Genomic DNA, 24,686 nt, shown 5'->3' on the forward strand with positions numbered 1-24,686 from the left:
ATGTATAGTTATTTATTGCTGCTTAACAAACTACCCCAAATTTGGTGGTATAAAATTACCATTTTATTAGGCTCACTAATTTTGTGGGTCAGGAATTCAGACAGAGCTTAGTGAGGATGGCATGTCTCTGCTCCACTACGTTTAGGGTCTTATCTGGGACTCAGCTGTTAAGGTGGCCTCACAGATGGGAGCTTATTATCTAAAGACATGTTGACTCACGTGCCTAGCTGCTGATGTTAGTTATTGGCTGGGACTTCAGCTGAATGTATGGCCAAAATACCTCCATATAGCCTCACCACTGCCCTCTCCACCTGGGTGAGTTTGGGCTTCTTCACAGTACAGCATCTTGGTTCCAGTAATGAGTGTCCCCAAGAAGGCAGATAGAATTGTGTGGCATTTTTATGTTCTAACCTTGGGAGTTGCACAGTGCCACTTCCATCATGCTCTGTTGGTCAAGACAGACACAAAGCTCTGCCCAGACTCAAGGAGAGGGAATATAGATGCCAACACTTTATGGGAGAAATGTTAAGGTCACATTGAAAGAAAGGCATGTGGGGTAGGAGAGATTTTGCAGTCACCCTTGGAAAATATAATGGGTAACAGATTGAGATTTGAGGACTACATCTGTATACACGAGTATGGCTCAACTGGAAAGGCATGCCTAGAAGGGAAGGAAGTATATTATAGAATTTATGAAAATGTAAAAGAAGTAGTATGTTATACAACTGTTATTCAGGGTACCCCCAGTCCTTAAAAAATAAGTAAATAATTAGATCTAGCACAGAGTTCCTAAAATATCCTCAGTTATTCCTGTGAAAATGAATGTTCTTGACCATACTGTGTGTCCTCTGAAAGCAGTTCTTCCCTCCCTGCTCCTCTCTCTCTCTCTCTCTCTCTCTCTCTGGAAGAGGATATTGTGAGGACAGTATGGGTGGGAAGATCTCTTGGGGCAGGAAAGAAATTGCTCAGTGTTTCCCCTTTTACAACGGTAATCTTGCCACAGTATGCAAAGCAGTCTTTAGGAGGGCAGGAAGGTGGGATCTACTTCTTCTGGAGTAATGCTAGAAGGAAATTTAGTGCTGTTTCCATAAAGATTTTCAGAGGGTCTTTGATAAATATGAAAATGCTGAAAACAAGGTTCTACAAATATATATACCTCACTCTAGTCATGGGATTATAGAAGCAAAAAGAGACCTTAGAACCTATTTATGGCCCAGCCCCATTTTCTTGCAGGCATGGAAACTGGAAATGAGAGGTTAAGTGACACACCTAAGTTCTACACTACTTGGACTTCTGCCATTTGTGACAAATTTGAAATAAGTCCCGACTCAAACCCCCCACTCTTCTCAGAGGTATATATTTTAAATTAAACTTTGTTTTTTGAGATAATGGTAAATTCACATGTAGCTATAAGAATAATAGAGATCTCATGTTGTCCAGTTTCTCCCAATGACAATATCTTGCAAAACTATAGTGCAATATCATAAGCAGGATATTAACACTGATACAGTCAAGATACAGAACATTTCCATCACCGCAGGGGTCCCTTATGTTGCCCTAAAAATAGCCACACATACTTCTTCCTGCTCCACCCCCTCCTTAGCCCCTGGTAACCACTAATTTGTCCTCCATTTTTATAATTTGTCATTTAAAGAATCTTACATAGAACTCATACAGCATGTAAGCTTTTGGGATCAGCTTTTTCCACTCTGCATAATTCTCTGGAGATTCATTCAGGTTGCTGTGTATCAGCAATTTGTTCTTTTTATCACTAAGCAGTATTCCAAGGTGTGAATGTACCACTGTTTAACCATTCACCAGTTGAGGAACATCTGGGTTGTTTCCAGTTTCATGCTGTTACAAATAAAGTTATTATAAACATCATATTCAGGTTTTTGTGTGTAAACATAGTCTTCATTTGTTTGGGATAAATGCCCAGGAGTGCAATGATGGGTTGCATGGTAGTTGCATATTTAGTTTTTTAAAGAAACTGCCAAACTATTTTCCAGAGTGACTGTATCATTTTACATTCCCACCAGCAATGTATGTCATCTAGCTTCTCCATATCCCCACCAGCTTTTGGTGTCATAGCTATTTTTCACCTTAGCTGTTTTAATAGGTGTGTAGTGTTATCTCTTTGTGGTTTTAATTGGCATTTCCCTGTAGACTAATAATGTTAGGCATCTTTTCATATGCTTATTAGCCATCTGTTTCTCTTCTCTGGTGAAATGTATCACAAGTATACTTTTAAATGTTTAATATGAGCAAAGTCTATCTACCCACTCTCCCACCCATCCTTAGGGTCTTGTTTGCCAAAGTTCCAGTCCCTATGTTCACGAAAGGAAACCAACTTGCCCACCATTTTCCAGCCCCACTGCCCTCTGTCAGCATCTTTAGCATGTCAAACGCTTCATATTTGACCAGCAAACACAATGACTCTATGACCAGTCTGCTTGTTTCCCCATGTGTCTGGCTCTTCTCAACTTTGGATCTTGTCTTAAAGGCCACTTCTTCAGAAAGGTCTCCCTTGACTTCCTTAAGTTGGTCCTATTGTAACTCTGGTTTCCCTCCCCTTATGTTTACCCCAGTTTGCAGTTTCACTTATATGTTTGCTTGTCACCGTCTTCACTTACATCATCCTATATAAACTCCATCAGGCCAGGGACCTTGTGTCTTTCCTCACTTGAAGCCTCAGCATCTGGGCTAAGTGACAAGTATGTAACAAATCCACAGATTTGGTGAATGACTGGGTACATTTCAGTGCCACTTTGTCCAGGTTTCAAGTTACCGCAGACTTTTCCCCCTTTAATGTAGTTTCTATCATTTCCCTTTTTATTTACCTATGATTATCACGATCACCGTCCTTAGGATTAAGCTAAGACATACATATTTTACCATGTAAAACACTCAATAGTATGAAGGTCTATTTTAGACTGAGTTGGCATTTGGTCACTAAACATATTTGATGAATATTTAACATAGAAAAATTTTATTTAGTGTATTCATGTGTGTTATCTGGTGCATGATCCAATTTCATAAAATAAAAATGTTGATGTATGATTGAAGTATATAGGAATATACATTAAAGTAGTGTTGTGGGCTGAATTGCGTCCCCCCAGATTTATATGTTGAAGTCTTAACCCCATTACCTCAGAATGTGGCTGTATTTGGAGAGGTAGATGAGGTCATTAGGGTGGGCCCTAAACCAATATGACTGGTGTCTTTATAAGAAGAGGAAATTTAGACACAGATACACACAGAGGGAGAACCACATGAAGACCCAGGGATAAGACAACCATTTACAAACCAAAGAGAGACCTCAGAAGAAACCAACCCTGCCAACACCTTGATCTTGGACTTCTATCCTCCAGGACTGTGAGAAAATTAATTTCTGTTATTTAAGCCACTCAGTCTGTGGTATTTTGTTATGGCAGCCCTAGCAAACTGACGCAAATAGTAACAGCAGCAATATGTGATGGTAGAATTGTGGGAATTTACTGTTTGATCCTCTGCATTTTTAAATTTCTGTAAAATTATCTACAAATTTTGTCACTAAAATTATTTTAATCCTACCCCACCCTGAGCTGATAGATGGAGCTGGTTTGAGATGAAACTAATGATAAAATAATAAATGAAGAAGGAACAAGTTGGATAATTAATCCCCCTCTTGTCACTGAGGAATATGAAAATAAAAATCAAATTCATAGTTGAAGTTGACTGAATCTTGGTCAAAGGAAAGTGTGCTGAATGGTTGGTCCTCTGACCAGACCATGATCACCCAAGCAAGAAGGTCTGCATCCTTTACCTGGAAGTGGAACTTCAGAGTGGCCCACGGCACAGTTCTCCAGGGACTATGCATGGGTCTTCCAAAACTTTAATCTGAGGCTCACAGAACACACTAACCACATACATTCCTTACTAGTTCCTAGAAACAAATTCCAGACCGGGCTGTCCATACCAAGAGGGACGATGGACATTGGCTCTGGAAGTCAGCCAGGCAGTAGAGTGTGTGGGGCTGATGCATTCAACCTCTCACCTCATTAACAGGGTCATTTTGTTAATACATCTTCTTCTTTCATCCCCTTGAATAAACGTAACTGGCCAAGAGTAGCCAAATATGATCAGATAAAATCTGTTGGACTCAAGGACCTTCATCAACTGGGCCAATTCTCATTTCACAGGGGAGAAAACTAGGACCCCAAAATGCTCAGAATAGTGTTCACAGTGCTCTCACCTGTGTGTCCAGAGTATTTATAGCAGTCTACCTCAGTCTGAAGTTAGAGATAAAGATTCCTCGGAGACCTACCAAGCCTAAAATTTCTCATGCTACAAACAGCACTTTAGATTCCCTTGCCAGGCCTTGTCTAATATCTCAAAGGCAAATACATTTAAGGAATGTTCCAAAATTAATTGTTTATCTTATGACATTGGGCTAGAAGTTAAAATCCTATCAGTACTACATCTGGAAAATATAAAGAGATTGATTAAGAGTTGGAGAAAGCTGTACTATATCACTGAAAAGTAACTCAATCTCACCAGTGAATACTGTTCAATAATTACTCTTTTGATAAATTATTTCCTCTCTTCAGTGTGTAGGGATACAGATATTTGTTTTACAGTACTTTGAAACTAATAAAGTAGGGAGCAGATTCATTTGAGATCCAGGTCCAAAGGATTAAATATGTACTTAATTACAATATATTTCTATCATATATACTCTATTAGACCTTAACCAAATGCCTGTGCACTACAAACTTATTTACTTATTTTATTACAGTATAGTTGATTTACAATATTGTGTTTCAGGCGTATAGCAAAGTGATTCAGCTATACATACATACATTCTTTTTCAGATTATTTTCCATTATAGGTTATTATAAGATACTGAATATAGTTCCCCATGCTATATAGTAAATCCTTGTTGTTTATCTACAAACTTTTTAAGAAATAAAATTGGATGGGACAGTCTGTCCTCAAGGAGAGCTCAATTTGGTGAAAGAATCAGACACATGAGATGCTGAGTTGAACAAGAATAACAGAAAATGTTACTCTGCTCTCCCTACTACCTGTTCTGCAGAACATTTGCTTCCTTGTACCTTAGAAGAAATCTAGGGCAGGTCTCCCCAATAACTTTTCTGGTAAATCCCAAATAATAAGGTCCTCTGGTTACTTCTAAAGGAAAAAAATGTCTTCTTTCAGTAATTCATTCCCTGTCAAAGCACCAAATTTCATTTTAAGGTAAAGACTCCCCTTCCTGGCAGCTTATCCATCTCCCTCCTGGGGCCCTGCTATTCCTCTCCCACTTGCTAGGCTGCCTCTGGCTCCTGTTAGGCTAGAGCCTAAGGTGGGGGCCAGAGGCTTGCTCAGAGGCAGGGATGGGCTTGGCTGGCACTCAGGTGATCTTGGGTCAGAGCAGGTGTCTGGTTGACAGTATCTCCCATGGGTTGTTTGGAGGCTCCCACTGGGAACTGCAAAGGAACTTCCTGTGACATGGGTGATGCCCTTTCTTCAGGGTGCCTGCTTATATCTCCTCCCTCAAACTCCGGGAATTGGATGGTCCATCTCTCAGTCGGGGTAACCATCCCTTCAGGGAAGTCCTTTTCAATAGAATTTGCAATAGCTCTCAGCTGGCTCTCTCCATCAGGACCCACAGGACCACTGAGCTGTGAAGGCACAGGCTGCTGGCTTCTAGGGCAGCCTGGTTGAACTCTCAGCTCATTACCATTACTTCTTGCCATTAGCATCTTCAGCAGTGTTTTACTCTGTTCCCCAAACTCCGGGGGATATAGATCAAACTCTCTTAGCTCATGAAAGACCTGATCACTAAGCTTGAGGAAGGGGAAAGAACGCTTCACGTCTCTTCCATGAGGTGGGGAAGGCCCACTGTACTAATAACCCCTCCGGAGAAATCCTTTGTTTTTCTAGATTCCAATTTCTTGACTCAATTCTTAATTCTCACTTCTATGGCCTGGATATAGCCAGGGGATACAACTTGTTTCCAACCAACTCCTTTGGAAGTTCTGCATAGGCAAATACAACACCTGGTAACATTTTGGATTGTGGGGTTGGTTGCTTTTTGGCTCTCAGCAAAAATAAGAGTTCCATCTTGTCATATTAGCAAATATGTCATTAATGTGAGATAAGTGAATGCTAGAATAGAAACACACAAAAGGCTTTGTAGTAAATAATACTAGTCTACACTAGAGAAGGGGAGGTGTTAGTAAGTTTCTCATAAAGCTGAGGAACTCTCCTAAGCTGAGTTCCAAGAGATAAGAATCCAGAAGAGGGAAGAGGACATTCCAAGTTAGGTCATTTTCAACTGCAAGGTCCATTGGATTCCTTGGGGCTGTTTGCTACAATAGCTAACATGACTCTAATACTCTGCATTTTTACCAAACAGAACAGCATTTAACACTATAAAGTGTTCTTTCCCAGAAAAGTTGAACCTGAATCTAGAGTCTCTAGTGTGACCTTTTATTTACAGGAAGTACAAGGATAGAGGAATAAGTTAAGTGACACCAGCACAAGGAAACTGATGAATCCAGACTGGGGAACATTCTGAGGAACTGACTCATTTTCTGCAAAAAGACAACAGGGAAAAGTTGGGAAAAGGGTCAACAGTATATGCAAGAAACACAATAATCAAATGTGAAATGTGGACTCTGTAGCTGATGCCAAAGAATTATTGATAATTTTATTAGGTATCATCCAGTATTGTGGTTAAGTAAGAATCCATTCTTTCTAAGAGCTGCATACTTAAGTAGGCAAAGGAGAAATGACACAATGCCTGGTACTTACTTTGAACTACTTCAGCAAAGAAAAAGACAAAAGGGATAATTAAGCTAAGATGGGAAATCTTGATAATTGTTCAGTTTGGGTGATGGGTAAATGTGATTCATTATTCTCTCTAATTTTGTTAATGTTTAGTATGTTTTATAATGACATTTTCTTTCAAAGTTCATTTCTTGTGTTCCCATAGTTGGTGGGTTGCTTTTCTCTTGATGATGCTTTCATTTTGTGGTTCTACTGTGCTGTAGGGCCTCTGAGTTCTTTGTATCTGAATAAGCAGGGGAAAGAGAATAGTGAAATTCACACACTCCTACTAACATTCCATTAGCAAAAAGGTGTCATTTGGCTTCATCTAGCTACAAAGTAGTTCCTGAGTGCACAGTCACTTCCAGCCTCTACTCTACACTATGAAAGTGGGTCAAAGCTCTTCAGTGGATGACTCACTGTCTCTGCCACATGCAGATTCCTGGGCTCCAATAACAGGGATTCTGATTTAGCAGGCACGGTGGGCCTCAGCAAGCTGCTTCCTCATCAAGTCCTGCAGGGCGACTCTATGATACAGGGCACTCTGAATATTTTCTATTTACTTTCCCAAGCGACAGTCCACACTTGGTCACCCTGTGCCCTGCAGGGCAGACCGCCAAGGACTGCATCAGGAAGCTTCTTTGCCCTGTGGTTCCCAGTGGGGTTCAGGCAAAGGTGAGCACTCAGGAAGGCTGTAAAGAAGGAGGGGATGGAAAGGAGGAGATTGAGGGGAGGTGACTTTGTTCTCAGCTCCCCCTGCAGAATTGCCACCTGGGGTTTTGCTGACCCTTTCTGTCTCCAGGTTCTGATAAGTGTTCCCTCCCATCTCCCCTTCCAGCCTAAGGCCAATATTAGTGCCACACCAGAATATTACTTTATCCATGTGGCTTCTCTATACCTGTCCACACCCTAATAAATATTGCTTTTTTTCAGTTCACCTCAAATTCCCACCTGTTTCTGCTGGGATCCTGGCTGATACACAGGGGTCCATGGAGAACATTGAGAAACACCAGGTCAAGGCAGGATATGCCACAGCCCCTAGGGAACCTGAATGACACATGTGAACTACAAGATGTCTAATGTAGCTAGAGCAAATGTAAGGAGTGAGAGCTGAGAATGTTGAAGTGGGTGGCAGCCACGCCACTGGAGGACCATTCCCCCACGCTAGACCATTCTGACAGCAGCAGGAAGATTATTCAAGGAGGCTTTGCAATAACCAAGGTGAGAAATAAGAGTTTCAACTAAAAAGCAGTAAATAGTGAGACCAGAGAAGGAGAAAATCAAGGTCCTATTGTTGGAATCTACCTACAATGTTACTAGAGCTGCACTTGTGGACCAATGAATCCCCAAGCACAGAAAAAATTGCCTCTGGAGAGAAAAACAGAGGGGTTAGGTAAAGGAGGATCCTAGTTTTAGGGAAAGTACCAGTTGAAGAGCATTACTGGGACCATAATGTCCCTTATGCCATGAATCTAACCTCTCCATTAACCTCTACATTTATCACCAAAATGTTATGCTTCAATTTTGGAGGTTCTTTTCCTCCCTAAGAAGAAGATTGCCCATCATAGGATCATTTGTTATAGCAAAGAAAATGGAATTTTTTTTGTACAGTCAGTTTTGCCAGGCTACATTTGTTATGGGAAGTGAGAAATATCTGAAACTGGAAAGACTAAAAACTGTAATGAGAAATATTATTTGAAAAACAGTATTAATGATTTAATGTTGCAGAGGCCCAATGCTATAGAGACTTCTTCTAAAGTGTTCCTAAAGACATCTAATATACATGCCAAATTGGAAAGAATTCAAGACAGAAATTTTATTTCCTCACTTTCTCTCATTCTCTGCCCAGGAACTAACATTATTACCTTAAAGTAAAAACCTTGTATTGTTACATATTTGCATAATTATTTTCAACCAGTTGCTTCGGGATATTTTTTTGCTCTTTCTTACTTCTTTCTGCCTAGAGTATCTTACGATTTTTTTAAAATAGAACTTAAGGAGCTGGTATGTGAATTTTAGGTAATATTTTACCATCAGGTTTGGCCCTAATCATAGGGCATTAGAGAATATTCAATTTCCTTCTTTCATGATAGGGGAAGCACAAGCCTACTTGCTTACTTCCCTTTGTGTTGTAAGTATCATGAGTTCAATAAGATTTTCTAAGTTTCTGTGATTCCAAACACTAAAGAAAGTCTCGTCTACTACTCCCTTCTAAGTTATTTCAGTACCAAACTGGGGAGAGGAGTCATGGTACCAGCATCATCTTTCATTGGAATAATGCTTTGTATATTTATTTCAAAATGTGCTACATTTCTCATTTGAAAGTATCTTTTAAACCTTCAATTTGGCCAGGGTATGTAGCCAAATGGATATATGCTTTTAAAATTCAGGCCATGTCTCAAGTTGGAACTTAATTAGGATTAGAGAAAAAATTCAAACCATGTACTGGATTCACCCACTGGAAATGTCAGTCAATACCTGCCTACTTACAGCCCATGATGAATGGGCAGCTTTAGGTGATCATACTTGGTATCACATGGCCAACTAAGTAGACAAAGGTGGACACCCAAAGCAAGGGCCACCAATCCAAGGCCTAGATATTGATACAGCTCACCTTTTCATGCCAGGCCATGTGATAGGTCAGGTTTTCTCTCAGGAATTTGAACTGGGAATTACTACCAAGGGAAGGGGACGAACAGCAGTGGCAGCAGCTGAAAGACCACGAGGTAGAGTTTACTGTTATCTATTTTACAAACCTGAGATAACTATAGCAGCCAGAAGAGCCAAAGCAAGATACCATTCTTTGGGAGATTGGAATTGACATGTACACACCACTATATATAAAATAGATAACTAATAAGAACCTACTGTATAGCACAGGGAATTCTACTCAATACTCTCTAATGACCTATATGGGAAAATAATCTAAAAAAGAGTGACTATATATACATGTATAACTGATTCACTTTGCTGTACAGCAGAAACTAACACAACATTGTAAATCAACTATATCCCAATAACAATTTTTTTTAAAAGATAACATTCTTTTGTAATATTTCGGTCCTTTACTGTGTATAAAGGTTTGTTTAACTGTCTAATATGTGATCTATTCTGGAGAGTGTTCCATGAGTTCTTGAGAAGAATATGTATTGTGATGTTTTAGGTGCAGTGTTCTGTACTTGTTAGGTCTTGTTGGTTTATAGTATTGTTCTACTATGCCCTTGCTGGCATTCTACCTAATTGTTTTATCCATTGTATAAAGTAGGATATTGAAGTTTCCAACTACTATTGTTGAATTTTCTATTTCTCCCTTCAATTCTGTCAGATTTTGCTTCATGTATTTTAGGGTTCTGTTGTTAGGTATAACTGACCTGTATATTATCCCAAAATGTCCTTCGTTTGTCTTAGTAACATTGTTGTCCTAAAGTCTATTTTGTATGATATATAGTCACATCAGCTGTCTCTTGGTTGATGTGTGAATGGTATGGTTTTCTCTATCTTTTTATTTTCAATTTGTACCTTTGAATCTAAAGTATATTTCCTGTAGACAACATATAGCTGGATATTGTTGTTTTTCATCCAGACAGTCTCTGCTGTTAATTAGATTGTAAGTATAATTACTGATGTGGCTGGAATCACATCAATTATTTTGATTTTCTTTTTCTTTCTGTCTCATGACTATTTTGTTCCTCTGACCCTCTTTTAATACATTTGGTTTTAAGCAAATATTTTCTAGTGTATCATTTAATTCATTAAAACATTTTTAACTATTAAAAAAATGGGCAATATTACCTTAAAAAAAAAGCAAAAGGCTTTAGCAGATGGCTTCTGCAAAGTATTCAGCCATTCCCATTCCCCACAAAAAATCACAAACTGAAATTAGCTAGAGTCAGTCACATTACGTCACCTTGTCTGACCAACTGTCATCCGAAAGTACCTGGTAATTCAAGGACTTCTTGTATTAAATATTCACCCTACCTATAGAGTACAGGTTTTAAAATATGTGTATAAAACCACATTTAAACATTTAAATGGAAAATAAATGAGAAAATATATAATTACTAATCATGGCTTCTGGTCAACTCAAGAGAATCACTGTTATCAAGGCATTCCCATCATTCCAGGCAAAAGCAAAGAAACCATATTTGAGCTTACTTATGAGAAAACTGTAAATGCTAATAAACTCATACACTCTTCTGTTTGAAGCCTAGATCATGGGCCACTGTACACTCTGAGTTCCCTGGGAAGCAAACTCAGAGATGGAGTTTAACATCCAGGATATTTATTAAGAAACACCCTTGAGATCTAAAAGTATGGAAGGCAGGGGGAGGAAGCAAGATTGAGAGGAGGAAGAGGTCTAGCTGTGATACAGGCTGAGGACCAGCCTCAGATGATCCCACTGGGAAGCTCTGGAACTAGAATGTTCTTCAGAGATGCCCTGAGTTGGGGCCAGATGGCCAGGCCTGTATATGCCCTCACAGATCAGTCATGGGATGTGAGCCATGCTGGGAAGGGACATCCTTATGCTAGATGGGTCTTTACACCTGAGACAATTGCCGAAGGTCCTGACAGCTAAAAAGCTGTCTCATAAGGTGACCAACTATCCCAGATTTCCCAGGACTATCCAGATTTCAGCACTGAAAAATCCCAGGCAAACCAGAATAGCTGGTCACCCTACTGTCTGCCAACAGCGCTTTGGCAGCTGAGATAACAAATCTTTCATTGAACTGGTGTGTGTCCATCACAACAGCTTTACTATTCCCTAGGATTTTAGGGACCTCATGCTGGAGTCTAGTATTTGCCAAAGTTCTTAAAAGCTCCCAGTGTTAAAAAGGTAATTGCTGTGTCTCAATGATCATACAAACTGGACTCGCTTAGAAGCAAGGAATGACCATAATATCTTCTCTCCTATCTCCCAAAGATTGGTGGTCACATATATTCATTTTGGATCATTTTGGAAAGGACTCACTGGACCAAGGAGACAATACAATATTGAAGTCTGACACTCCATCAAGCTACTCTGCAGGTACGTTTCCCCATGACAAAGTCTCCTCTGCTGTATATTTCCTGTTCTCTGCTGGGCATGGCCTATCCCTCTAAGACCAGGCAGCCTGATAAATAGCAAATATGCCTGGAAACAATTATTATATGTCAAAATTTAGAAGAAAGCCTGTCTCAATGTCAAAAGAGTACAAACTCTGTAGTTAAAATTTGCTGTATCTCACAGAGTTTGTGATATTTCAGTAACTAGTGATGTTCCTTACCACGCTTAAGTTCACACTATGGACGCTGAGGCTATAATAATGAGCAGATATGCAGGTTGATAAAAGAACAAGAAACAAAAACTAAAGGAGCCATTTGATTGGTTGAAATGACATGATAACAGCTTTGGCAACGGAGGTAGGAATTCAGAACAGAGCTTGACTCCCCTTCCTACCAAAGCATCCTGGCCTGAACCCTTTGCCTCCGGTTGGTCTCCACCCAGCCCTTAAGGCCTGAACCCAAGAAACTATTCTTTTATGCAATGTATGTTCCTTGCCGACTATCTGCAAGAGCCAGATCGGAGAAACTCAAGGAAGCAACACTCATTGACTAGTAAATAGCTAAATGGCATCCAAGGCAGAACTTAAAATAATGTGCCTCCAAGTAAACTAGCAAACCCAGATGCTCAAAGATGGTCAAAAACACTTCATTCATGTGTTGATCCTTAGATTCAAGCTTAATTGGCTACCAATAAATGAAACACTTCTATAACTATGAGAAGAAATTTTCAACAAATAAATAAATAAACTTTTTGGAAATGAAAATTTACAGGAACTTTATGTTACCAGTCTTGGGAACTGTGTGCAAAAAGTAAACACATTTGCCCTATTTGTCTTCTCAGTCATAAGATGATAGACATCCAAATAATTTCCTGTTGATATACTGTGTGTGTAACTCAAAACCATAGTACATCTGCAAGGATGAATCTACAACTTACATTAGGTTGATGTGGTTTTTAAAATTTTTTTGCCATAGCCCCTCTTTTTCAAACCTGTGGCTCAAACAGCAATGTTAATTCTAGGACATAAATCCTTTTTAACAAATATTACCCTACTGCTCATTCTAACTATATGAATAATTCATCATAATCACTTCAGTGAAAAATGAGCCTGCCCATAACTTGGAGCATTTTTATAGATGGAAAATGAGTTAAAATTCAATGAATTTGGGGAGCAATCATTGCTTTTAAAAAGAAAACTAAGTTCTGATATTTCAATTATACAAAGAGAAAAATGCAGAATTGAAAATATTAAAAGCTTGCATTTTTTTGGTCAGATCATGACAAACTTTGGAGAACATTGAAAATGTATTTTCTAACAAGAGAAGCAGAGAACAGTCTTCTCTGATACCAGTACTTTTACTCATTGAAGGTTTTATTAATTTTTATTTTTATAGTGAAATATAGTTGATTTACAGTGTTTCACATATACAGCAAAGTGATTCAGTTATACATATATGTATATATATTCTTTTTCAGATTCTTTTCTATTATAGGTTATTTCAAAATATTGAATATAGTTCCCTGTGTGATACAGTAGGTCCTTGTTGTTTCTCTATTTTATATACAGTAGTGTATACTTGTTAATCCCAAATTCCACATTTCCTCCCCTTTCCCCTTTGGTAACCATAAGTTTTTTTCCTACATCTGTGGGTCTATTTCTGTTTTGTAAATAAGTTCATTTGTATCATTTTTTTTAGATTTCACATATGTGATATCATATGATATTTTTCTTTCTCTGTCTGACTTAGTATGATAATTTCTAGGTCCATCCATGTTGCTGTAAATGGCATTATTTCATTCTTTTTTTATGGCTGAGTAATATTCCACTGTATATATGTACCACATCTTCTTTATCCATTCCTCTGTCGATGGACATTTAGGTTGCTTCCATGTCTTGGCTATTGTAAATAGTGCTGGAATGAACACTGGGGTGCATGTATCTTTTTGAATTATGGTTTTCTCCAGATATATGCCCAGAAGTGGGATTCCTGGCTCATTTGACAACTCTATTTTTAGTTTTTTAAGGAAACTCCTTACTGTTCTCCATATTCATTGAGTTTTAAAGCTGGTAAAAATTAAATTTTCTAAAAAGTTAATTTTATTGATTGGTATTAAGTAATTATACGTTGGGAAGGGTTTTTTTTTTTCTTCTTTTAATGTGGTAAAATACATATAACATAAAATTTACCATCTTAACCATTTTAAAGTATATGGTTCAGTGGTATTAAATACATTCACATTGTTGTGCAGCCATCACTACCATCCATCCTGTAACTCTTTTGATCTTGTAAAACTGAAACTATACCTATTAAATAATAATTCCCCATACTATCCTCCCCCTGGCCCCGGAAAACCACCATTATACTTTCTGTCTTTATGATTTCGACTATTCTAAGTACCTCATATAAGTGGATATAAGTGGAATCATTATGTATTCGCTTTTTGTGTGTGACTGGCTTATTTTACTTAGCATGATGACCTCAAGGTTCATTCATGTTGTAGTATATTTCAGAATTTCCCTCCTTTTTAAAGCTGAATAATATTCCATTGAATGTATATACCACATTTTACTTATCTGTTCATTTGTCAGTGGACACTTGGGTTGCTTTCATGTTTTAGCCACAGTGAATAATGCTGCTATGAACAGGGGTGTAAAAATATCTCTTTGAGACTTTTTTTTTCAATTCATTTGCGTTTATGCCCAGAAGTGAAATTGCTAAATCATACGATAATTCTATTTTTAATTTTTTGAAAGACTGTCATATTATTTTCCACAGCAGCCATACCATTTGACGTTCTCACCAATAGTACACAAGTGTTGCAATTTCCCCATATCCTCACCAACACTTGTTATTTTCTGTTTTTTGATAGTAGTCACCTTAATGGGTGGATATAATTCTCAGATATAGGGATTCACTTAAAAGAAAACAGAGAAGAAAAAACAATGGAAAAAAAACAGTATCACGTTTGGACAGTATCGACGAGAAAAATGTAACATAAAATGATTCAATTAAAATTCCTCAGATCAGTTTAGTTGTATAGTTGTCAGAGTAATGTTAATATCAATGAAGAAATATTTGTAGCATGCAGATGGTTCTGTTTCTTAAAAAACTATTGTCATAGGGCTATTAAACTTGTATTTTTTAGTTTAAAAAATGTGGTGGTATCTCATTGTACATTTGATTTGCATTTCCATAGTTATCAGTGATATTGAGCATCTTCTCATGAGCTTATTGCCATTTGTATATTTTCTTTGGAGAAATGTTGGAGAAATGTCTAGTCAAGCCCTTTGCCTATTTTAGATTGGGTGGTTTGTTCCTTTTATGTTGAGTTTAGGAGTTCTTTATATATCCTGGCTATTAATCTTTTGTCAGATATGTGATTTGCAAGTATTTTCTCCCATTCTGTGGATTGTTTTTTTTTATTCTGTTGATAGTGTCCTCTTATGCAAAAAGCTTTTCATTTTGATAAGGTCTAATTTGTCTAGTTTTTTCTTTTGTTACCTGTGCCTTTGGTGTCATATCTAAGAAATAAAATCCAATGTTGTGAAACTTTTACACTGTGGTTTCTTCTAAAAGTTTTATAGCTTTAGGTCTTACATTGAGGTGTTTGATCCATTTTGAGTTAACTTTTGTATATGGTGTTGGGTAAAGTTCCAGCTTCTTTTTTTTTTGCATGTGGATATCCAGTATTCCCAGCAGTATTTTTGAAAAGACTGTCCTTTCTCCACTGAATGGTCTTGACACTCTTGTTGAAAATAATTTGGCCATATATGCAATTATTATTTCTGGGCTCTCTATTCTTTTCCATTGATCTACATGTCTTTTATACCTGTACCACAGTGTTTTGATTACTGTAGCTTTGTGATAAGTTTTGAATCAAGATGTGTGAGTCCTCTAGTTGTGTTCTTCTTTTCAGGATTGTTTTGGCTATTCAGGGTCCCTTGAGAGTCTATATGAATTTTAGGATTGGTTTTTTCTATTTCTGAAAAAAGCATCATTGGGATTTTGATAGGGATTGCATTGAATCGGTAGATTGCTTTGGGCATTATTGAAAATTTCATAATATTAAGACTTCTAATCCATGAACATGGGATGTGTTTTCATTTATTTGTCTTTAATTTTTTTCAGCAATGTTTCATAGTTTTTATTGTATAAGTCTTTCACCTCCTTGATTAAGTTAATTCCTAGGCATTTTATTCTTTCTGATGCTATATAAATGAAATTGTTTTTGTAAGTTCCCTTTCAGACATTTCATTGCTCATGTATAGAAATGCAATTGATTTTTGTGTGTTGATTTTTTATCCTGCTACTTTGATGAATTCATCTACTAGTTCTAAGAGCTTTTTTTGTGGAGTCTTTAGGATTTCTACACAAAAGATCATATCATCTGCAAACAGATTATTTTAACTCTTCCTTTCTAATTTGGATGCCTTTTATTTATTTTTCTTGCCTAATTACTCTGACTAGAATTTCCAGTACTATGTTGACTAGAAGTGGCAAAAGCAGACATCATTGCCTTGTTCCTGATCTTAGAGAAAAAGCTTTCGGTCTTTCCCTATTGAGTATATGTTTTCTGTGGGTCTTTCACATATGGCTTTAATTATATGGAGGTAGTTTCCCTCTATTCCTATTTTGTTGACTGTTTTTTATCATGAAAGGGTGTTGAATTTTGTCACATGCTTTTTCTGCAATTGAGATGATCATGTGTTTTTTTCCCCCTTCATTGTATTGATGTGGCCTATTATATTGATCAATTTTCTTATGTTAAACCATCTCTGCATTTGAGGAATAAATCCCACTTGGTCATGGTGTATGATCCTTTTAATATGCTGCTGAATTCTGTTTGTTAGTATTTTGTTGAGTATTTTAAAATCAATATTCATAAAGAAATTTGTGTAGTTTCCTTGTGGTGTCTTTATCTGGCTTTGGTATCAGGGTTATGATGGCCTCACAGAATGAGTTAGGATATGTTCCTTCCTCTTCAATTTTTTGGAAAAGTTTGAGAAGCATTAGTATTCGTTTTTTAAATGTTTGGCAGAATTCACCATTGAGGCCATCAGGTCCAGGGATTTTCTTTGTCAGGAGATTTTTGATTACTGATTCAATCTCCTTACTAATTATAGGTCTATTCAGATTTTCTAGAGTTGGTAGGTTTTGTATTTCTGTTAATTTGTCCATTTTATCTAAGTGATCCTTTTTTTGGTGTATAATTGTTTATAGCATTCTTACAATCCTTTTTATTTCTGTAATATTGATAGTAGTGTCCCCATTTTCATTTCTTTTTTTTTTAAACTTGGTTTTAATTCTTTTTTAATTTTTTTTTTTTTTTTTTTTTGGCTGTGTTGGGTCTTAGTTTCTGTGCAAGGGCTTTCTCCAGTTGCGGCGAGCGGGGGCCACTCTTCATTGCTGTGCACAGGCCTCTCACTGTCGTGGCCTCTCTTGTTGCAGAGCACAGGCTCCAGATGCGCAGGCTCGGTAGTTGTGGCTCACGGGCCCAATTGCTCCGCGGCATGTGGGATCTTCCCAGACCAGGGCTCAATCCCGCGTCCCCTGCATTGGCAGGCAGACTCTCAACCACTGCGCCACAAGGGAAGCCCCCCCATTTTCATTTCTGACTTTTGTATTTTTGTCTTCTCTTTTTTTCCTTAGCCCATGTAGCTAAAGATTTGTCATTTTTAAAAAATCTTTTCGAAGAGCCAACTTTTGGTTTCATTAATTTTCTCCATTATTTTTCTATTCTCTATACTGTTTATCTCTGCTCTTTTTATTTGCATCCCTTCGCTAGCTTTGAATTTAGTTTGTTCCTTAAGTTTAAAGTTAGTTTGTTGATTTGAGATCTTTTAAATTTAAAAAAAATTTTTTTAATGACTAACTTACTGGGGTATTAGGAGAATTTAATTAAAATCATACATGGATGCAAAAAATTTTATAGCTATAATTTTGCCCCTTAGCACCACTTTTGCTGTGTCCCATAAGTTTTCGTATGTTGTGTTTTCATTTTTCATTTGTCTCTAATTATTTTCTAATTTCCCTTGTGATTTCTTCTTTGATCCATTGATTGTTTAAAATGTGCTGTTTAATTTGCACAATTTTGTGAATTTTCCAGTTTTCTTTATGGTATTGATATCTAATTTCATCTCATTGTGGTCAGAGAAGATATTTTTTATGATATCTATCTTTTTTAATCTATTGAGACTTAATTTATGACCTAACTTATGGTCTATCCTGGAAAATGTCCCATATGCATTAAGAAGAATGTGTATGCTGTTGTTGGGTAGAGTGTTCTGTATACGTCTGTTAGATCTAGTTGGTTTATTGTGTTAAGTCCTCTTTTCCTTACTTATCTTCTGTCTCTCATTATTGTAAGAGTGGTACTGAAATCTCCAACTATTATTGTAGAACTGTCTATTTCTCTCTTCAATTCTGCCAGTTTTTGTTTCATATATTTTGTTGGTCTGTCATTAGGTATGTGTATGTTTATAATTGTTATATCTTCTTGCTATATTGAAACTTTTATTAATATATAATGTCCTTATCTCTTGTAAACATTTTTGATTTAAAGTCTATTCTGTCTGTTCTTAATATAGCCATTCTAGCTCTCTTTTGGTTACTATTTACATGGAATATCTTTTTCCATCCTTTCATTTTCAACCTGTTTTTTGTCTTTGGATCTCAAGTGAGTCTCTTGTAAACAGCAAATAGTTGAGTCATGCATTTTTGTACATTCTGCCAACCTCTGTCTTTTGATTGGATAGTTTACATGGACAAATGTAAATCCATTTACATTTAAAGTAGTTGCTTATAAGATATTGTCTGAACCTCTGTGATCAGAAGTAGCAATCAGCAATCAAAGCACAGATGTTCAATATTTGGAGGACAAGGTCCTTTTTGCTCATCCTGGCTACTGCAAGCTGTGGGAAAGCTGCTCTAGGAACACATGCACAGCTGTCTGCCATGGGGGTAGGGGGGTGGGCAGATGCTAGTGTGCTAAAAGCTAAAAATGACCAAAATTAATCAAAATTTACCTTCTAAGTCTTCCCCTGGAAGTGTAACTCTTCTACAAACCCCAGAATTCCAATATAGTTACATCAGACAGATTCTGCCAGTGCAATTGTTATCTAAGTGGGAGACAGATTCCTGGTGCCCCTACTCTTCTATCTTCTCAGAATCCTTTCTCCTGGGTAAAGTTATTTTTAACTAAAATATTTTTCCTTTCCATTCAGACACAAATAATCTTCGCTTGGCACTAAAGGGAAAAAATGTAAAACTTGTTTGCCATGTAAAAGTCCAAGCAAGTTGAGAAGCCTTATATATACACACAAAGTAAACATGGCTCACTGTAATCATATCAAATCACAGTTCATTTCTTATCACCAATGAGGTTGATGTTCAGTTACTAAGCACAGAGAAAGCCAAGTGAAACCTCTGAATTGAAGCAGCATGGACATCCAAACAACTCACTGGGCTGGAATCAATTACTGAGTTTTGCATTCTAGGAAAGGATGATGGAGAAAATAAAAGTGGAAATAGTCCAACCATGCAATTATCTGTGCTCTGCCATTTAAAATTTGTGGCTTAATAAATATTTGATGATAGAATCTAAATAACTTATGGAAACAAATGTTTTGGCAGTATGAGTTGTTTATATCCCCTTAACCAACAAATAAGAACATCTACTGTGTGGTAGATACTGGAGAAAGAGAAAATAATACAATTTCTGACCTCAGAGAACTAACAGGGGAAGTAAATATATGAGAAGAACCCAGAAGAAGGGTCCTCTATAAATGAAAATGGGGTTATAGGGGAGAGCTTGTGAGGAAAGTCTTACTTCCTAAAAACAGTAATACTTGATCAGAGTATAATTAAGTGAAATGCTCTGAAATTAAGGCACTGGGTGAAGGACAGCATTTTAGACTGAGGAAATGCATATTTGGCAAAATAGCAAGCCTTTTGGTATGTCAGGAGCAAATGGTACAAATGAAGGTGTGACAAGAATTGATGCTGAAGAAGCTAATGGGCTCAGACCCCAGAAGGCCTTGTAGAGCATGCTGTGGAATTTGGGCATGATTCCATAGACATGGGTGAGATACGCTGTGGTTTATGTGCAAAGCAAGGCAGGCTAGCTATTATTCACCCTTTCTGTTCTATCCAAGAATATGTCTGAAACAGGGGAGGATGTAATCCCGTTCAAAGTTCTTATTAAATTTATTAACTGAGCAAGAGTAAATGGCTGAAGATTTAAATTATTTATCTTAATAATAACTAACTTATAACACCTTGTTGCTGCTCATGACATAGGCTATGAGTGTGCATTTGATGTGAGACTGTTGCAGTTGGTGGAAGGGCATTAAAAAGACTGCATGAGAGAATGAAGTGATGAAATTTGAGTAGTTCTGTATTACCCCCCATCCTCAGTCTCATAAATCATGTTTCCCAGATGAACCTGAGCAAAGTGGTAAAGGTGAAACTGGTCACGGGTCTTTTCTCACCATACCCGACAGGGGTAACTCTGAGGAATCTCACCCCACTTCCCACCTCACCAGGACTGACTTTCCCTGCTCTCAATTTTCTCTTTCCCTGTCTCATCCAGGATCACTTAGATTTTTTAATCTACTTGCACTTCGGCAAGAGAATTAAAGATTCCAATCCCAATAAACCCAGTGGGCAATAGCAGTAGCCTCTGCCCTGCAGAAGACCTCCACCTTGAAAAGGATAACCCCTTAACTCAAGTAAGGCATCTCTGATGTTAGGATATCAATTACCAAGGCTGCCTAGTCAGGGAATACTGTGTTATAGGAGCTGGGTTGGTGTAGCTGGAAGGGAAGGGGGGCTCTTTCTTTGGGGCCTCACAAATCACCATTACTAGCATGGTAATCATCACTAGCATGAGCCCCCAGCCTTGGAGCTGTTGAGTGTTCATGTATTCAAAAGGTTTCTCTCCCTTCTGCAGCCTCTGGGCCTGCTGGCCATCCTCTGTGCATGAGTAGTAGGCTTTGAGCCAGTGACGTGCTGAAGAGTGCTATTTAGGCATTCACACATGACAGATGATGTGCTTTTATGCATTGTGAACAATCAATCTGATAAACTGTCCTCTTAAAGCATCCAGAAAGTTGCCAGGATTGCATCAAGTAGTGGGCGGACAGGAAATGTGGAGGCAGTAACTGTATAGGATGAGATAAATGACACACACTAAAAGCTCTGATAAAAATATCCTCATGGGAATGAGCATTTGACCATCTACTTCTTTTCTATTCAAGAATGTGGGATGGCAGATGGTAAGGTTAAACTATATTTAGAATCTAGATCTTCAAAGATGGTATGCACTAAAGTGAAATGGAATGGTGGATAATTGACGTTCTTGAAGGAGTCCTACTTTGTATGTCATGTATTTTAAAGAATCAACCACTTTTATTTTTTAATAGATATTTATTGGAGTATATTTGCTTCACAATACCGTGTTAGTTTCTGTTGCACAACAAAGTGAATCGGGCATATGCATACACGTGTCCCCATATCCCCTCCCTCTTGAGCCTCCCTCCCATCCTCCCTATCCCACCCCTCTAGGTCATCGCAAAGCACTGAGCCAATCTCCCTGTGCTTATGCTGCTGCTTCCCACCAGCCAACTATTTTACATTAGGTAGTGTATATATGTCGATGCTACTCTCACTTCACCCCAGCTTCGCCCTCCCACCCCATGTCATCAAGTCTATTCTCTATGTCTACCTCTTTATTACTGCTTTGCAACTAGGTTCATCAGTACCATTTTTTAAAAATTTAGTTTCCATATATATGCGTTAGCATAGGGTATTTGTTTTTCTCTTTCTGACTTACTTCACTCTGTATGACAGACTCTAGGTCCATCCACCTCACTACAAATAACTCAATTTCGTTTCTTTTTATGGCTGAGTAATACTCCATTGTATATATGTGCCACATCTTCTACATCCATTCATCTGTTGATGGACATCTAGGTTGGTTCCATGTTCTGGCTATTGTAAATAGGGCTTCAGTGAAATTGTGGTGCATGTCTTTTTTTGAATTATGGTTTTTCTCAGTATATACCCAGCAGTGGGATTGCTGGGTCATATGGTAGTTCTATTTTTAGTTTTTTAAGGAACCTCCATACTGCTTTCCATAGTGGTTGTATCAATTTACATTCCCACTAACAGTGTAGGAGGGTTCCCTTTTCACCACACACTTTGCAGCATTTATTGTTTCTAGCTTTATTGATAATGGCCATTCTGACTAGCGTGAGGTGATACCTTGTAATTTTGATTTGCATTTCTCTAATAATTAGTGATGTTGAGCATCTTTTCATGTGTCTCTTGGCCATTGGTATGTCTTCCGCCCATTTTTTAACTGGATTGTTTGTTTTTTTGATATTGAGCTCCATGAGCTCTTTGTATATTTTGGAGATTAATCCTTTGTCTGTTGTTTCACTTGCAAATATTTTCTCCCATTCTGAGGGTTGTCTTTTTGTCTTGATTATGGTTTCCCTTGCTGAGCAAAAGCTTTTAAGTTTCATTAGGTCCCATTTGTTTATTTTTGGTTTTATTTCCATTTCTCTAGGAGGTGGGTCAAAAAGGATCTTGCTGTGGTTTATGCCAAAGAGTGTTTTTCCTGTTTTCCTCTAAAAGTTTTACAGTGTCTGGTCTTACATTTAAGTCTTTAATCCATCTGGAGTTTATTTTTGTGTATGGTGTTAGGGAGTGTTCTAATTTCATTCTTTTACATGTAGCTGTCCAGTTTTCCCAGCACCACTTATTGAAGAGGGTTTCCTTTCTCCACTGTATATGCTTGCCTCCTTTGCCATAAATTAGGTGCCCATAGGTGTGTGGGTTTATCTCTGGACATTCTGTCCTGTACTATTAATCTATATTTCTGTTTTTGTGGCAGTACCATACTGACTTGATTACTGTAGCTTTGTGGTATAGTTTGAAGTCGGGGAGTCTGATTCCTCCAACTCTGTTTTTCTTTCTCAAGATTGCTTTGGCTATTCGGGGTCTTTTGTGTTTCCATACAAATTGTAAGATTTTTTGTTCTAAATCTGTGACGAATGCCATTGGTAATTTGATAGGGATTGCACTGAATCTGTAGATTGCTTTGGGTAGTATAGTCATTTTCACAATATTGATTCTTCCAATCCAAGAACATGGTATATTTCTCCATCTGTTTATGTCACCTTTGATTTCTTTCATCAATGTTTTATAGTTTTCTGAGTACAAGTCTTTCGCCTCCTTAGGCAGGTTTATTCCTAGATATTTTATTCTTTTTGTTGCAGTGGTAAATGGGAGTGTTTCCTTAATTTCTCTTTCTGATTTTTCGTTGTTTGTGTATAGGAATGCCAGAGATTTCTGTGCATTGATTTTGTACCCTGCAACCTTACGAAATTCATTGATTATCTCTAGTAGTTTTCTGGTGGCATCTTTAGGAGTTTCTATGTATAGTATCATGTCATCAGCAAAAAGTGACAGTTTTACTTCTTCTTTTCCAATTTTTATTCCTTTTATTTCTTTTTTTTCTCTGATTGCTGTGGCTAGGGCTTCCAAAACGATATTGAATAAGAGTGGCGAGGGTGGACATCTTGTCTTGTTCCTGATCCTAGTGGAAATGCTTTTAGTTTTTCACCATTGATTATGATGCTTGCTGTGGGTTTGTCATATATGGCCTTTATTATGTTGAGGTAGGTTCCCTCTATGCCCATTTTCTGGAGAGTTTTTATCATAAATGGGTGTCGAATTTTGTCAAAAGTTTTTCTGCATCTATTGAGATGATCATATGGTTTTTATTCCTTAATTTGTTAATGTGGTGTATCACATGATTGATTTGCATATATTGAAGAATCCTTGCATCCCTGGGATAAATCCCACTTGATCATGGTGTATGATCCTTTTAATGTGCTGTTGGATTCTGTTTGCTAGTATTTTGTTCAGGATTTTTGCATCTATGTTCATCAGTGATATTGATCTATAATTTTCTTTTTTTGTGATATCTTTTTCTGGTTTTGGTATCAGGGTGATGGTGGCTTCGTAGAATGAATTTAGGAGTGTTTCTCCCTCTGCAACTTTTTGGAAGAGTTTGAGAAGGATGGGTGTTAGCTCTTCTCTAAATGTTTGATAGAATTTACCTGTGAAGCCATCTGGTCCTGGACTTTTGTTTTTTGGAAGATTTTTAATTACAGTTTCAACTTCATTACTTGTGATAGGTCTGTTTATATTTTCTAATTCTTCCTGGTTCAGTCTTGGAAAATTGTACCTTTCCAAGAATTTGTCCATTTCTTCGTGATTGTCCATTTTATTGGCATATAGTTGTTTGTAGTAGTCTCTTATAATCCTTTGTATTTCTGCAGTGTCAGTTGTGATTTCTCCTTTTTCATTTCAATTTTATTGATTTGTGTCCTCTCCCTTTTTTTCTTGATGAGTCTGGCTAATGGCTTATCAATTTTGTTTATCTTCTCAAAGAACCAGCTTTTAGTTTTATTCATCTTTGATATTGTTTTCTTTGTTTCTATTTCATTTATTTCTGATCTGATCTTTATGATTTCTTTCCTTCTTCTGACTTTGTGTTTTCTTTGTTCTTCTTTCTCCAGTTGTTTTAAGTGTAGGGTTAGATTGTTTATTTGAGATTTTTCTTGTTTCTTGAGGTGAGATTGAACTACTATAAACTTCCCTCTTAGAACTGCTTTGGTATGTCCCATAGGTTTTGGGTCATCGTGTTTTCACTTTCATTTGTTTCTATGTATTTTTTAATTTCTTCTTTGATTTCTTCAGTGATCTCTTGGTTATTTAGTAGCACACTGTTTAGCCTCCATGTATTTGTGGTTTTT

The 24,686-nt window shown here is 37.4% G+C and overlaps 1 long non-coding RNA gene and 1 pseudogene across 2 annotated transcripts in view; one reads left to right on the plus strand and one right to left on the minus strand.

The window, feature by feature from the left end:
- Window positions 1-24,686, plus strand: part of LOC309627459 (solute carrier family 25 member 16 pseudogene) — a 252,225-nt pseudogene that overhangs the window by 160,957 nt on the left and 66,582 nt on the right. Inside the window, exon 3 of the transcript XR_014249457.1 lies at window positions 11,735-11,839. The product of XR_014249457.1 is annotated as a solute carrier family 25 member 16 pseudogene (transcript). The remainder of the gene's footprint in view (window positions 1-11,734; window positions 11,840-24,686) is intronic.
- The window catches only part of LOC309627486, a 564,569-nt gene that overhangs the window by 9,150 nt on the left and 530,733 nt on the right, over window positions 1-24,686 (minus strand). The gene's annotated exons all lie outside the window — the stretch shown is intronic.

Source organism: Balaenoptera borealis, assembly GCF_965194805.1.
Source record: "Balaenoptera borealis genome assembly, chromosome: 4".
In the NCBI taxonomy this organism is placed as follows: domain Eukaryota; kingdom Metazoa; phylum Chordata; class Mammalia; order Artiodactyla; family Balaenopteridae; genus Balaenoptera; species Balaenoptera borealis.